Source organism: Oncorhynchus kisutch, unplaced genomic scaffold, assembly GCF_002021735.2.
Source record: "Oncorhynchus kisutch isolate 150728-3 unplaced genomic scaffold, Okis_V2 scaffold986, whole genome shotgun sequence".
Taxonomy (NCBI): Eukaryota; Metazoa; Chordata; class Actinopteri; order Salmoniformes; family Salmonidae; genus Oncorhynchus; species Oncorhynchus kisutch.
The window spans coordinates 24,600-39,482 of record NW_022262931.1 but is presented as its reverse complement, the minus strand read 5'-3'; the positions used below and the strand labels follow the sequence as shown (position 1 = coordinate 39,482).

General features: G+C 40.1%; 4 non-coding genes across 4 annotated transcripts; all 4 read left to right on the top strand.

The window, feature by feature from the left end:
* The first annotated feature begins 2,424 nt into the window (after positions 1-2,424).
* trnav-cac (transfer RNA valine (anticodon CAC)) lies at positions 2,425-2,497 on the top strand. Its single transcript has one exon. It is a non-coding gene; the product is annotated as a tRNA-Val (tRNA).
* Positions 2,498-3,846: 1,349 nt separating this feature from the next.
* Positions 3,847-3,919, top strand: trnav-cac (transfer RNA valine (anticodon CAC)). The gene has a single exon. It is a non-coding gene; the product is annotated as a tRNA-Val (tRNA).
* A 6,584-nt stretch (positions 3,920-10,503) lies between these two features.
* On the top strand, positions 10,504-10,576 carry trnav-aac (transfer RNA valine (anticodon AAC)). Its single transcript has one exon. It is a non-coding gene; the product is annotated as a tRNA-Val (tRNA).
* Positions 10,577-11,339: 763 nt separating this feature from the next.
* Positions 11,340-11,412, top strand: trnav-cac (transfer RNA valine (anticodon CAC)). Its single transcript has one exon. It is a non-coding gene; the product is annotated as a tRNA-Val (tRNA).
* The last annotated feature ends 3,471 nt before the right edge of the window (positions 11,413-14,883 follow it).

The window sequence follows — 14,883 nt, the reverse complement described above, 5'->3', positions numbered from 1 at the left end:
CAGTCAATTTCACATTCCTGCAGGATTTTTATAGCATGACAAATTCGTGATGGTACCTGCCCATTGAACCATATTGCAAATGCACAGTGACTTTGCAAAAGTAAGAAAACATAAACAAATGGACATAATGAAATCACCATATTTTTATTTTTGGGTTACCAGTTGCACAACAATGCACGTGCATTTGCAATATGATTCAACAGTGAAAAAACATCACAAAATGGACATGATGAAGTCAACACAACGAGCGATGGAAAGGAGCAACTATCACTGCCAGGCCTTCCCGAGTTCATCTGGCCAGTCAATTTTGCATTTCTGCAGGATTTTTGAGCATGTCAAATTTCTTATGGTAAATGCCCATTGAACCATATTGCAAATGTACATGCACTTGCAATATGATTCTATAGTGAAAAAACATCACCAAATGGACATGATGAAATCAACACAACGAGTGATGGAAAGGAACAACTATCACTGCCCGGCCATCCCGAGTTCATCAGGCCAGTCAATTTTGCATTTTTGAGCATGTCAAATTTCTTATGGTAAATGCCCATTGAACCATATTGCAAATGTACATGCACTTGCAATATGATTCTATAGTGAAAAAACATCACCAAATGGACATGATGAAATCAACACAACGAGTGATGGAAAGGAACAACTATCACTGCCCGGCCATCCCGAGTTCTTCAGGCCAGTCAATTTTGCATTTCTGCAGGATTTTTGAGCATGTCAAATTTCTTATGGTATTTGGCCCCAAAAAAAGTGACTTTTGACTTTGACTTTTGACTTCCTATGAAATCATATTGCAAATGGACAAATCATATTCCTTATGCACAAGTAAAAATAAATTATGATAATACAATTTTACAAATGTATATTCATATAGTTCTTAAGCATGATGAATTGACATAAAATCGAAACAATTTCGAAAAATGGTCCAGAAAGCACTTTTTTACGAGGGTGATAAGTTTAAATAAAAGTTCACATTTTCGACTTTTGACTTCCTATGAAATCATATTGCAAATGGAAAAAACATATGCCTTTTATGCACAAGTTAAAAAAAATGATGATAATAAAATATGACTAAAGTATGTTGATACAGTTCTTATACATGTGTAATTGACACAAAAATGCAAAGAATTTTGAAAAATGGTCCAGAAAGCACTTTTTCAAGGGTGTGTGAAGTTTTTTACAAAATTTTGATATTTTTGACTTTTGACTTTTGACTTCCTATGAAATCATATTGCAAATGGACAAAACATATTTCTTATGCGCATGTAAAAAAAAATGTATGCTAATAAAATTGGACAAAAGTATATTCATACAGTTCTTACACATGTGTAATTGACAAAAAAATCTAAAGAATTTCGAAAAACGGTCCAGAAAGCACTTTTTTAAGGGGTGATAATTTTTGACAAAAAAAATCATTTTTTCAAAATTTTGCTTTTGGATGTTGACTTGAGGTCCATTTCCAATATGAAAAACCACAGTGGAGCGCACTCGCCACCTGTTGGATTTTTGAAATTTTACAACTTGCAATTGCCATTTGGCATTTGCAATCAACTTTGCATGAATCAACGCCGAATTGGATGGTATTGACCAATGTGTATATGGTTTGTCCGATGCCAATGATTTGCCATTCATTTTTTTCCACTTCAGGGGGGACTTCCCTTACACTTGTTAGGTTTCCGTAGTGTAGTGGTTATCACATTCGCCTAACACGCGAAAGATCCCTGGTTCGGGGCCGGGCGGAAACACATTTTAACAAATTGGACAGTAAGCCTATTCACTTAGTACTCTGTCCCATTTTCGGAATTCATGCTTTTCCTTTTCCTCATGCAAATTCATTTATCAGGGTCATTGTACTGGATATATCCAATGAAATGGCAATATAATCCAAGGTAAAACAAACAAAAATGTAGATTGTTTTCTGTCATTACAGCTGCTTGATGTGACGGCTAGTTTTTAATGGGTACTATACACAATACCCCATAATGACAAAGCGATAACATATAGTTTTTATTAATGAAAAAAATATTTAAAAAAAAACGTATTTACATACGTTTTCAGACCCTTTGCTATGAGGCTGGAAATTGAGCTCAGGTCCATCCTGTTTCCATTGATCATCCTTAGATATTTCTTTAACTTGATTGGAGTCCACCTGTGGTAAATTCAAATGATTGGTCATTTCTGCAGCATTGAAGGTACCCAAGAACACAGTGGCTTCCATCACTCTTAAATGGAAGAAGTTTTGAACCACCAAGCCTCTTCCAAGAGCCGGCGGCACACAATAATTCCCGGCTTCTCAAGCCTTATTGCTTAATGAATGGACTAAGTAATTCCTGATTTCATTAGGTTCTGAGAGCGATAAACGTCCCACCCAGCCAAAGTCAGCCACACCCTTTGAATTCCACTCATTAGGTTTCCGTAGTGTAGTGGTTATCACGTTTGCTTCACACGCAAAAGGTCCCTGGTTCGAAACCGGGCGGAAGCATTTTGTAATATTCAATATTTCCCAATGCCCAGAGGCTAACATTTGGTTTGAAACAGTTGAGGTTTGTCTAAACCTTGCTGTCTACCTCTCCGACCTGTGGATCAATGTTGCCGTTTTTTGGGGGACCTCCTCCGTGCGATCTGTATGAATGTGACCAGACTGACAGCTTCTCTGAGCCAGGCAAATTCATTTATCAGGGTCATTGTAATGGATATATCCAAATAAATGGCAATATAATCCAAGGTAAAACAAACTAAAATGTAGATTGTTTTCTGTCATTACAGCTGCTTGATGTGACCGCTAGTTTTTAATGGGTACTATACACAATACCCCATAATGACAAAGCGATAACATATAGTTTTTATTAAATACAAAAAAAATTTTTTTTAAACTTATTTACATACGTTTTCAGACCCTTTGCTATGAGGCTGGAAATGGAGCTCAGGTCCATCCTGTTTCCATTGATCATCCTTAGATATTTCTTTAACTTGATTGGAGTCCACCTGTGGTAAATTCAAATTATTGGTCATTTCTGCAGCATTGAAGGTACCCAAGAACACAGTGGCTTCCATCACTCTTAAATGGAAGAAGTTTTGAACCACCAAGCCTCTTCCAAGAGCCGGCGGCACACAATAATTCCCGGCTTCTCAAGCCTTATTGCTTAATTAATGGACTAAGTAATTTCTGATTTCATTAGGTTCTGAGAGCGATAAATGTCCCACCCAGCCAAAGTCAGTCACACCCTTTGAATTCCACTCATTAGGTTTCCATAGTGTAGTGGTTATCACGTTCGCTTAACACGCGAAAGGTCCCCGGTTTGAGACCGGGCGGAAACATATTTTAAAAAATTGGACAGTAAGCCTATTCACTTAGGACTCGGTCCCAATTTCGGAATTCATGCTTTTCCTTCGCACTTCTCAATATTTGCTATTCAGACTTACCTTTTTTAGTCGCGTAACGCACTCTGCATGTGTGGCTAGCTTGGGCGCTCTGAATACATTCCTGCTACGTGTGGTCTGAGGTCCATAATGATTCAAATAGTTTACCATGCCAGGGTAAGCTGACAAGAAACACAGCCCTTATTTCAAGTGTTTTTAAAATCCCCCGTGGGGAATATGAATGGTGGAAAAACGATTGGAACCATTTTCCTGTTTGACCGCTAGTTTTTAATGGGTATTATGGCTCTTTCTGTGGTACTCAATTTGGGATATTATGTGAGGTAGACTTGTGGGCATTCCTAATATTTTCCACGACTTCCTCTTTTTGTATTGTAGTTTCAGTAGTGTAGTGGTTATCACGTTCGCCTCACACGCGAAAGTCAGTCACACCCTTAGTTTTCCACACTTTAGGTTTCCGTAGTGTAGTGGTTATCACATTCGCCTCACACGCGAAAGGTCCCCGGTTCGAAACCGTGCGGAAACATTTTGTAATATTCAATATTTCCCAATGCCCAGAGGCTACCATTTGGTTTGAAACAGTTGAGTTTTGTCTAAACCTTGCAGTCTACCTAGATTATTTTCTGTCATTACAGCTGCTTGATGTGACCGCTAGTTTTTAATGGGTACTATACACAATACCCCATAATGACAAAGCGATAACATATAGTTTTTATTAATGAAAAAAATATTTAAAAAAAAACTTATATACATACGTTTTCAGACCCTTTGCTATGAGGCTGGAAATTGAGCTCAGGTTCATCCTGTTTCCATTGATCATCCTTAGATGTTTCTTCAACTTGATTGGAGTCCACCTGTGGTAAATTCAAATGATTGGTCATTTCTGCAGCATTGAAGGTACCCAAGAACACAGTGGCTTCCATCACTCTTAAATGGAAGAAGTTTTGAACCACCAAGCCTCTTCCAAGAGCCGGCGGCACACAATAATTCCCGGCTTCTCAAGCCTTATTGCTTAATTAATGGACTAAGTAATTTCTGATTTCATTAGGTTCTGAGAGCGATAAATGTCCCACCCAGCCAAAGTCAGCCACACCCTTTACATTCCATACCTTAAGGGAAGATTTCGGCAGGTGCCGTATGGTTAGTGAGAAAGTCCATATTGGAAATGTACGGTCCCTTACTAGACGTCCGAAATCGTTTGTAAAATTCGCGGACGGCGTCGGGCCGAGCGGCAGGGCCGGACCTACCGGGAAGTCATCAAATGAACTTTGTCGGACATTCGGTTTCCGTTTTACAAAAATAATAAGATTTTGGTCATTTTACCGCTGTCCCGGAAATTCCCACAAGAGGGCATAAGCAATCATATTGCTATTGGACAAAACATCATGATTCACGACGGGGCCTTATCTCGAAAACTGAAAATATTTCAAAGCCGAAACTCGGTGAGCGTAGGTTTGGCATAATGGGCAGTTGGCCCCGAACAAGATGGCGTCTAGGCCTCAACGGTTTTTGAGTTATGGCCATTTATCTGGGATTAAAGGTCCAAAATGAAAATAGAGAAATTATTTTTCCACTTCACGTCAAAGTCAAGGAGCCTCCGGTGTCAATTTAAGAGAAATCGTACAACGACAGATTGGTGATGTTCACGGATAGGTGTTTTTTTTCAACGGTTACAGATCCAGTTGCAGGGTGTTCTTACGAATCTTTTTAAAGTGTGCTCTGCGAGATTTCTGTGATTTTCTATGATTTTCTGAAATAACACACACTCACTAAACCCTCCGTAAATAACTCAGTTCTTAACGTAAAGACTTAAAACTCAGGATTATGTAAAGGCATACCCCAATCAGGATATAAGTTTATTTATAGCTTCCTGTGCCAACCGGAAGTGCCTTAAAAGGTCAGATCTTTTCAAAACTTCATATGTGTGATTAGGCAACCCCCATAAACTGTAAGTCAGTCATTTCTCCCAACAGATGACAAAGAAAAGCTCTCTCTCACACACACACACACACAGAAACACACACACAGCAAGGATGGAGTGACAAAGTGCGGTGCTTAAAGACACACAAAGCCTACAATGGCATTTCCATATTCTCTAGGCCGTGCCGAGTTCAACAAGATGCCCCGCTTGACCGTAGCTCGCTCGGTCTAAGCACAGCGACCATTAGAAAAGTAGGCCCAAAATGAAGGCTGGCCCTCAATGTCATTTGCTTTTGGGTGACAGTGAGAGAAACATTAAGGTGAGAAGCACAATTCGACCTCAGGAACGTACCTGAGGTCCTCCCGATCCGTGCAAGCCTAACCTTGACCGTGTGGCATTAACCCTTAACAGTTAAAAGAAGGTGTTTATATCAAACAGTTTGCATTGACTTCTCTCCCCATAGGAATACATTGCCTGCACCTCTAAATTCAACCTGAAGCCTATGTGGGTTATGAATGCCTAATGAACCTGTCTTCTATGACAGTCCATCAGACCACTATGAGGTCTACCTGTGTCGATTCTAAGCTTCTTGGAGCAAACGGAAGTGGTTAAATTGACCCAAAAGGTGTTTTGATGTACATAACCTTCAAAGGTGAAAATGACTACATTCAACCCTGTGTAGATCGTAGATCAGTCAATTCTTAACTTAAAGACTTAAAACTCAGGATTCTGTAAGTGTCTATGTCAATCAAGACATGTGTTTACTTATAGCTTCCTGTGCTAACCGGAAGTGCCTTTAATTGGGTCACACTGTCTGTTTTGAAGGGTTAGAAAATTCACATCTCTCCAAAACTTCATATGTGTGACTAGGTAACCCTCCTAAACTGTAAATCAGTCATTTCTCCCAGCAGATGTCAAAGAAAAGCTCTCACACACACACACAGCAAGGATGGAGTGATAAAGTGCGGTGCTCAAAGACACAGAGAGCAGGCAATGGCATAAACATAATCTCTAGGCCGTGCCGAGTTCAATGAGATATCCCGCTTGACCATAGCTCGCTGGGTCTAAGCGCAGCGACCATTAGAAAAGTAGGCCCAAAATGAAGCCTGCCCCACAACGTCATTTGCTTTTGGGTGACAGTGAGAGAACCGTTAGGGTGAGAAGCACAATTCGACCTCAGGTACGTTCCTAAGGTCCTCCCGATCCGTGCAAGCCTAACGTTGACCGTGTGGCATTAACCCTTAATAGTTAAAAGAAGGTGTTTACTTCAAAGAGTTTGCATTGACTTCTTTCCCCATAGGAATACATTGCCTGCACCCCTAAATTCAACCTGAAGCCTATGTGGGTTATGAATGTCGTATGAACCTGTCTTCGATGACAGTCCATCAGGCCACTATGAGGTCTACCTGTGTTGATTCTAAGCTTCCTGGACCAACCGGAAGTGGTTAAAATCACCCTAAAAGTGTTTATTCATACCCTGCCTGCAGTTTGATAGACATAGTGCATTCAACCCTGTGTAAATCAGTCAATTCTTAAAGTAAGGACTTAAAACTCAGGATTCCGTAAAAGCATACCCCAGTGAGGATATGTGTTGACTTATAGCTTCCTGTGCCAACCGGAAGTGCCATAATTGGTGTCTCAGGGGCTGTTTCGAGGGGTTAAAAAAGTCAGATCTTTCCAACACTTCATAGATGTGATTAGGCAACCCCCATGAACTGTAAATCAGTCATTTTTCCCATAAAATTTCAAAGGAAAAATAAATCACACTAAAACACAACTTGGATGGAGGGACGTATTGGGGTGCGTAGAGACAGACAGTGACTGCAATAGTTAGCTTTGTTCGAGCTAAAAAAGAACCGTCAGACCTAGAGTTCCGAAACTTTAGAATCCTGTTCTAGACCTCCGGTCGATAGTGCGTGGTGAGTTAGGTGGCTCTAGAAGGTTCTCGGACCGAGAAACAGCCTCGTACATTTGCAATGATTTCAATTCATTTTGACCATTACGAAAATGACGACATTTAGAAAAGTCTCAGAGACACAAGACTAGGTGCATTGCGACCGTGTCGGCCCATAGAGACGGACCCCAACGTTTCTGTCCGATAGCTCATTCAAGGACCCCGTAGCAAGTCATGTAAAAAGTGGATTTTCAGCACCAATTAGGGTTTTGCTCGGACACCAAATGAACGATCGAGCCGAAACTTGGGATTCGGGGTCGCCTCAGCTAGGCCTACACATAACATAAGAAATGGACCCGCAGCTAGAACGTAACTACGTGTTTTATGTTTTTTTTATGGTTTGAACCGAAGGCGTTGTGAATTTTGGGCCAGCTCTGAAGTATGTGATAGTTGGCTACTAAACGAGTTGGAAAAAGTGGGTTTGGTGTCAGTTTGTATCAGTTTGGTGTCAGAATGATATCTAATTGACTGATGGACGGTGACTTGCTGGTGACTCTTGTCCATTTGCAATATGTTTAAACAGTGAGGTACCATCACCAAAGTGACATTCTGAAATCAACCCTAACGAGCGACTGAGATGAACCAGAATCACTGCCCAGCCATCCCGAGTTCATCGGGCCAGTCAATTTCACATTCCTGCAGGATTTTTATAGCATGACAAATTCGTGATGGTACCTGCCCATTGAACCATATTGCAAATGCACAGTGACTTTGCAAAAGTAAGAAAACATAAACAAATGGACATAATGAAATCACCATATTTTTATTTTTGGGTTACCAGTTGCACAACAATGCACGTGCATTTGCAATATGATTCAACAGTGAAAAAACATCACAAAATGGACATGATGAAGTCAACACAACGAGCGATGGAAAGGAGCAACTATCACTGCCAGGCCTTCCCGAGTTCATCTGGCCAGTCAATTTTGCATTTCTGCAGGATTTTTGAGCATGTCAAATTTCTTATGGTAAATGCCCATTGAACCATATTGCAAATGTACATGCACTTGCAATATGATTCTATAGTGAAAAAACATCACCAAATGGACATGATGAAATCAACACAACGAGTGATGGAAAGGTACAACTATCACTGCTCGGCCATCCTGTGTTCATCAGGACAGTCAATTTTGCATTTTTGAGCATGTCAAATTTCTTATGGTTAATGCCCATTGAACCATATTGCAAATGTACATGCACTTGCAATATGATTCTATAGTGAAAAAACATCACCAAATGGACATGATGAAATCAACACAACGAGTGATGGAAAGGAACAACTATCACTGCCCGGCCATCCCGAGTTCATCAGGCCAGTCAATTTTGCATTTTTGAGCATGTCAAATTTCTTATGGTAAATGCCCATTGAACCATATTGCAAATGTACATGCACTTGCAATATGATTCTATAGTGAAAAAACATCACCAAATGGACATGATGAAATCAACACAACGAGTGATGGAAAGGAACAACTATCACTGCCCGGCCATCCCGAGTTCTTCAGGCCAGTCAATTTTGCATTTCTGCAGGATTTTTGAGCATGTCAAATTTCTTATGGTATTTGGCCCCAAAAAAAGTGACTTTTGACTTTGACTTTTGACTTCCTATGAAATCATATTGCAAATGGACAAATCATATTCCTTATGCACAAGTAAAAATAAATTATGATAATACAATTTTACAAATGTATATTCATATAGTTCTTAAGCATGATGAATTGACATAAAATCGAAACAATTTCGAAAAATGGTCCAGAAAGCACTTTTTTACGAGGGTGATAAGTTTAAATAAAAGTTCACATTTTCGACTTTTGACTTCCTATGAAATCATATTGCAAATGGAAAAAACATATGCCTTTTATGCACAAGTAAAAAAAAATGATGATAATAAAATATGACTAAAGTATGTTGATACAGTTCTTATACATGTGTAATTGACACAAAAATGCAAAGAATTTTGAAAAATGGTCCAGAAAGCACTTTTTCAAGGGTGTGTGAAGTTTTTTACAAAATTTTGATATTTTTGACTTTTGACTTTTGACTTCCTATGAAATCATATTGCAAATGGACAAAACATATTTCTTATGCGCATGTAAAAAAAATGTATGCTAATAAAATTGGACAAAAGTATATTCATACAGTTCTTACACATGTGTAATTGACAAAAAAATCTAAAGAATTTCGAAAAACGGTCCAGAAAGCACTTTTTTAAGGGGTGATAATTTTTGACAAAAAAAATCATTTTTTCAAAATTTTGCTTTTGGATGTTGACTTGAGGTCCATTTCCAATATGAAAAACCACAGTGGAGCGCACTCGCCACCTGTTGGATTTTTGAAATTTTACAACTTGCAATTGCCATTTGGCATTTGCAATCAACTTTGCATGAATCAACGCCGAATTGGATGGTATTGACCAATGTGTATATGGTTTGTCCGATGCCAATGATTTGCCATTCATTTTTTTCCACTTCAGGGGGGACTTCCCTTACACTTGTTAGGTTTCCGTAGTGTAGTGGTTATCACATTCGCCTAACACGCGAAAGATCCCTGGTTCGGGGCCGGGCGGAAACACATTTTAACAAATTGGACAGTAAGCCTATTCACTTAGTACTCTGTCCCATTTTCGGAATTCATGCTTTTCCTTTTCCTCATGCAAATTCATTTATCAGGGTCATTGTACTGGATATATCCAATGAAATGGCAATATAATCCAAGGTAAAACAAACAAAAATGTAGATTGTTTTCTGTCATTACAGCTGCTTGATGTGACGGCTAGTTTTTAATGGGTACTATACACAATACCCCATAATGACAAAGCGATAACATATAGTTTTTATTAATGAAAAAAATATTTAAAAAAAAACGTATTTACATACGTTTTCAGACCCTTTGCTATGAGGCTGGAAATTGAGCTCAGGTCCATCCTGTTTCCATTGATCATCCTTAGATATTTCTTTAACTTGATTGGAGTCCACCTGTGGTAAATTCAAATGATTGGTCATTTCTGCAGCATTGAAGGTACCCAAGAACACAGTGGCTTCCATCACTCTTAAATGCAAGAAGTTTTGAACCACCAAGCCTCTTCCAAGAGCCGGCGGCACACAATAATTCCCGGCTTCTCAAGCCTTATTGCTTAATTAATGGACTAAGTAATTTCTGATTTCATTAGGTTCTGAGAGCGATAAATGTCCCACCCAGCCAAAGTCAGTCACACCCTTTGAATACCTCTCATTAGGTTTCTGTAGTGTAGTGGTTATCACGTTCGCTTAACACGCGAAAGGTCCCCGGTTCGAGACCGGGCGGAAGCATTTTGTAATATTCAATATTTCCCAATGCCCAGAGGCTAACATTTGGTTTGAAACAGTTGAGGTTTGTCTAAACCTTGCTGTCTACCTCTCCGACCTGTGGATCAATGTTGCCGTTTTTTGGGGGACCTCCTCCGTGCGATCTGTATGAATGTGACCAGACTGACAGCTTCTCTGAGCCAGGCAAATTCATTTATCAGGGTCATTGTAATGGATATATCCAAATAAATGGCAATATAATCCAAGGTAAAACAAACTAAAATGTAGATTGTTATCTGTCATTACAGCTGCTTGATGTGACCGCTAGTTTTTAATGGGTACTATACACAATACCCCATAATGACAAAGCGATAACATATAGTTTTTATTAATGAAAAAAATATTTTTAAAAAAACGTATTTACATACGTTTTCAGACCCTTTGCTATGAGGCTGGAAATTGAGCTCAGGTCCATCCTGTTTCCATTGATCATCCTTAGATATTTCTTTAACTTGATTGGAGTCCACCTGTGGTAAATTCAAATGATTGGTCATTTCTGCAGCATTGAAGGTACCCAAGAACACAGTGGCTTCCATCACTCTTAAATGGAAGAAGTTTTGAACCACCAAGCCTCTTCCAAGAGCCGGCGGCACACAATAATTCCCGGCTTCTCAAGCCTTATTGCTTAATGAATGGACTAAGTAATTCCTGATTTCATTAGGTTCTGAGAGCGATAAACGTCCCACCCAGCCAAAGTCAGCCACACCCTTTGAATTCCACTCATTAGGTTTCCGTAGTGTAGTGGTTATCACATTTGCTTCACACGCAAAAGGTCCCTGGTTCGAAACCGGGCGGAAGCATTTTGTAATATTCAATATTTCCCAATGCCCAGAGGCTAACATTTGGTTTGAAACAGTTGAGGTTTTTCTAAACCTTGCTGTCTACCTCTCCGACCTGTGGATCAATGTTGCCGTTTTTTGGGGGACCTCCTCCGTGCGATCTGTATGAATGTGACCAGACTGACAGCTTCTCTGAGCCAGGCAAATTCATTTATCAGGGTCATTGTAATGGATATATCCAAATAAATGGCAATATAATCCAAGGTAAAACAAACTAAAATGTAGATTGTTATCTGTCATTACAGCTGCTTGATGTGACCGCTAGTTTTTAATGGGTACTATACACAATACCCCATAATGACAAAGCGATAACATATAGTTTTTATTAATGAAAAAAATATTTAAAAAAAAACGTATTTACATACGTTTTCAGACCCTTTGCTATGAGGCTGGAAATTGAGCTCAGGTCCATCCTGTTTCCATTGATCATCCTTAGATATTTCTTTAACTTGATTGGAGTCCACCTGTGGTAAATTCAAATGATTGGTCATTTCTGCAGCATTGAAGGTACCCAAGAACACAGTGGCTTCCATCACTCTTAAATGGAAGAAGTTTTGAACCACCAAGCCTCTTCCAAGAGCCGGCGGCACACAATAATTCCCGGCTTCTCAAGCCTTATTGCTTAATTAATGGACTAAGTAATTTCTGATTTCATTAGGTTCTGAGAGCGATAAATGTCCCACCCAGCCAAAGTCAGCCACACCCTTTACATTCCATACCTTAAGGGAAGATTTCGGCAGGTGCCGTATGGTTAGTGAGAAAGTCCATTTTGGAAATGTACGGTCCCTTACTAGACGTCCGAAATCGTTTGTAAAATTCGCGGACGGCGTCGGGCCGAGCGGCAGGGCCGGACCTACCGGGAAGTCATCAAATGAACTTTGTCGGACATTCGGTTTCCGTTTTACAAAAATAATAAGATTTTGGTCATTTTACCGCTGTCCCGGAAATTCCCACAAGAGGGCATAAGCAATCATATTGCTATTGGACAAAACATCATGATTCACGACGGGGCCTTCTCTCGAAAACTGAAAATATTTCAAAGCCGAAACTCGGTGAGCGTAGGTTTGGCATAATGGGCAGTTGGCCCCGAACAAGATGGCGTCTAGGCCTCAACGGTTTTTGAGTTATGGCCATTTATCTGGGATTAAAGGTCCAAAATGAAAATAGAGAAATAATTTTTCCACTTCACGTCAAAGTCAAGGAGCCTCCGGTGTCAATAAAAAAAGAACCAGCCATTTATCTATCGTCATTTAAGAGAAATCGTACAACGACAGATTGGTGATGTTCACGGATAGGTGTTTTTTTTCAACGGTTACAGATCCAGTTGCAGGGTGTTCTTACGAATCTTTTTAAAGTGTGCTCTGCGAGATTTCTGTGATTTTCTATGATTTTCTGAAATAACACACACTCACTAAACCCTCCGTAAATAACTCAGTTCTTAACGTAAAGACTTAAAACTCAGGATTATGTAAAGGCATACCCCAATCAGGATATAAGTTTATTTATAGCTTCCTGTGCCAACCGGAAGTGCCTTAAAAGGTCAGATCTTTTCAAAACTTCATATGTGTGATTAGGCAACCCCCATAAACTGTAAGTCAGTCATTTCTCCCAACAGATGACAAAGAAAAGCTCTCTCTCACACACACACACACAGAGAAACACACACACAGCAAGGATGGAGTGACAAAGTGCGGTGCTTAAAGACACACAAAGCCTACAATGGCATTTCCATATTCTCTAGGCCGTGCCGAGTTCAACAAGATGCCCCGCTTGACCGTAGCTCGCTCGGTCTAAGCACAGCGACCATTAGAAAAGTAGGCCCAAAATGAAGGCTGGCCCTCAATGTCATTTGCTTTTGGGTGACAGTGAGAGAACCATTAAGGTGAGAAGCACAATTCGACCTCAGGAACGTACCTGAGGTCCTCCCGATCCGTGCAAGCCTAACCTTGACCGTGTGGCATTAACCCTTAACAGTTAAAAGAAGGTGTTTATATCAAACAGTTTGCATTGACTTCTCTCCCCATAGGAATACATTGCCTGCACCTCTAAATTCAACCTGAAGCCTATGTGGGTTATGAATGCCTAATGAACCTGTCTTCTATGACAGTCCATCAGACCACTATGAGGTCTACCTGTGTCGATTCTAAGCTTCTTGGAGCAAACGGAAGTGGTTAAATTGACCCAAAAGGTGTTTTGATGTACATAACCTTCAAAGGTGAAAATGACTACATTCAACCCTGTGTAGATCGTAGATCAGTCAATTCTTAACTTAAAGACTTAAAACTCAGGATTCTGTAAGTGTCTATGTCAATCAAGACATGTGTTTACTTATAGCTTCCTGTGCTAACCGGAAGTGCCTTTAATTGGGTCACACTGTCTGTTTTGAAGGGTTAGAAAATTCACATCTCTCCAAAACTTCATATGTGTGACTAGGTAACCCTCCTAAACTGTAAATCAGTCATTTCTCCCAGCAGATGTCAAAGAAAAGCTCTCACACACACACACAGCAAGGATGGAGTGATAAAGTGCGGTGCTCAAAGACACAGAGAGCAGGCAATGGCATAAACATAATCTCTAGGCCGTGCCGAGTTCAATGAGATATCCCGCTTGACCGTAGCTCGCTGGGTCTAAGCGCAGCGACCATTAGAAAAGTAGGCCCAAAATGAAGCCTGCCCCACAACGTCATTTGCTTTTGGGTGACAGTGAGAGAACCGTTAGGGTGAGAAGCACAATTCGACCTCAGGTACATTCCTAAGGTCCTCCCGATCCGTGCAAGCCTAACGTTGACCGTGTGGCATTAACCCTTAATAGTTAAAAGAAGGTGTTTACTTCAAAGAGTTTGCATTGACTTCTTTCCCCATAGGAATACATTGCCTGCACCCCTAAATTCAACCTGAAGCCTATGTGGGTTATGAATGTCGTATGAACCTGTCTTCGATGACAGTCCATCAGGCCACTATGAGGTCTACCTGTGTTGATTCTAAGCTTCCTGGACCAACCGGAAGTGGTTAAAATCACCCTAAAAGTGTTTATTCATACCCTGCCTGCAGTTTGATAGACATAGTGCATTCAACCCTGTGTAAATCAGTCAATTCTTAAAGTAAGGACTTAAAACTCAGGATTCTGTAAAAGCATACCCCAGTGAGGATATGTGTTGACTTATAGCTTCCTGTGCCAACCGGAAGTGCCATAATTGGTGTCTCAGGGGCTGTTTCGAGGGGTTAAAAAAGTCAGATCTTTCCAAAACTTCATAGATGTGATTAGGCAACCCCCATGAACTGTAAATCAGTCATTTTTCCCATAAAATTTCAAAGGAAAAATAAATCACACTAAAACACAACTTGGATGGAGGGACGTATTGGGGTGCGTAGAGACAGACAGTGACTGCAATAGTTAGCTTTGTTCGAGCTAAAAAAGAACCGTCAGACCTAG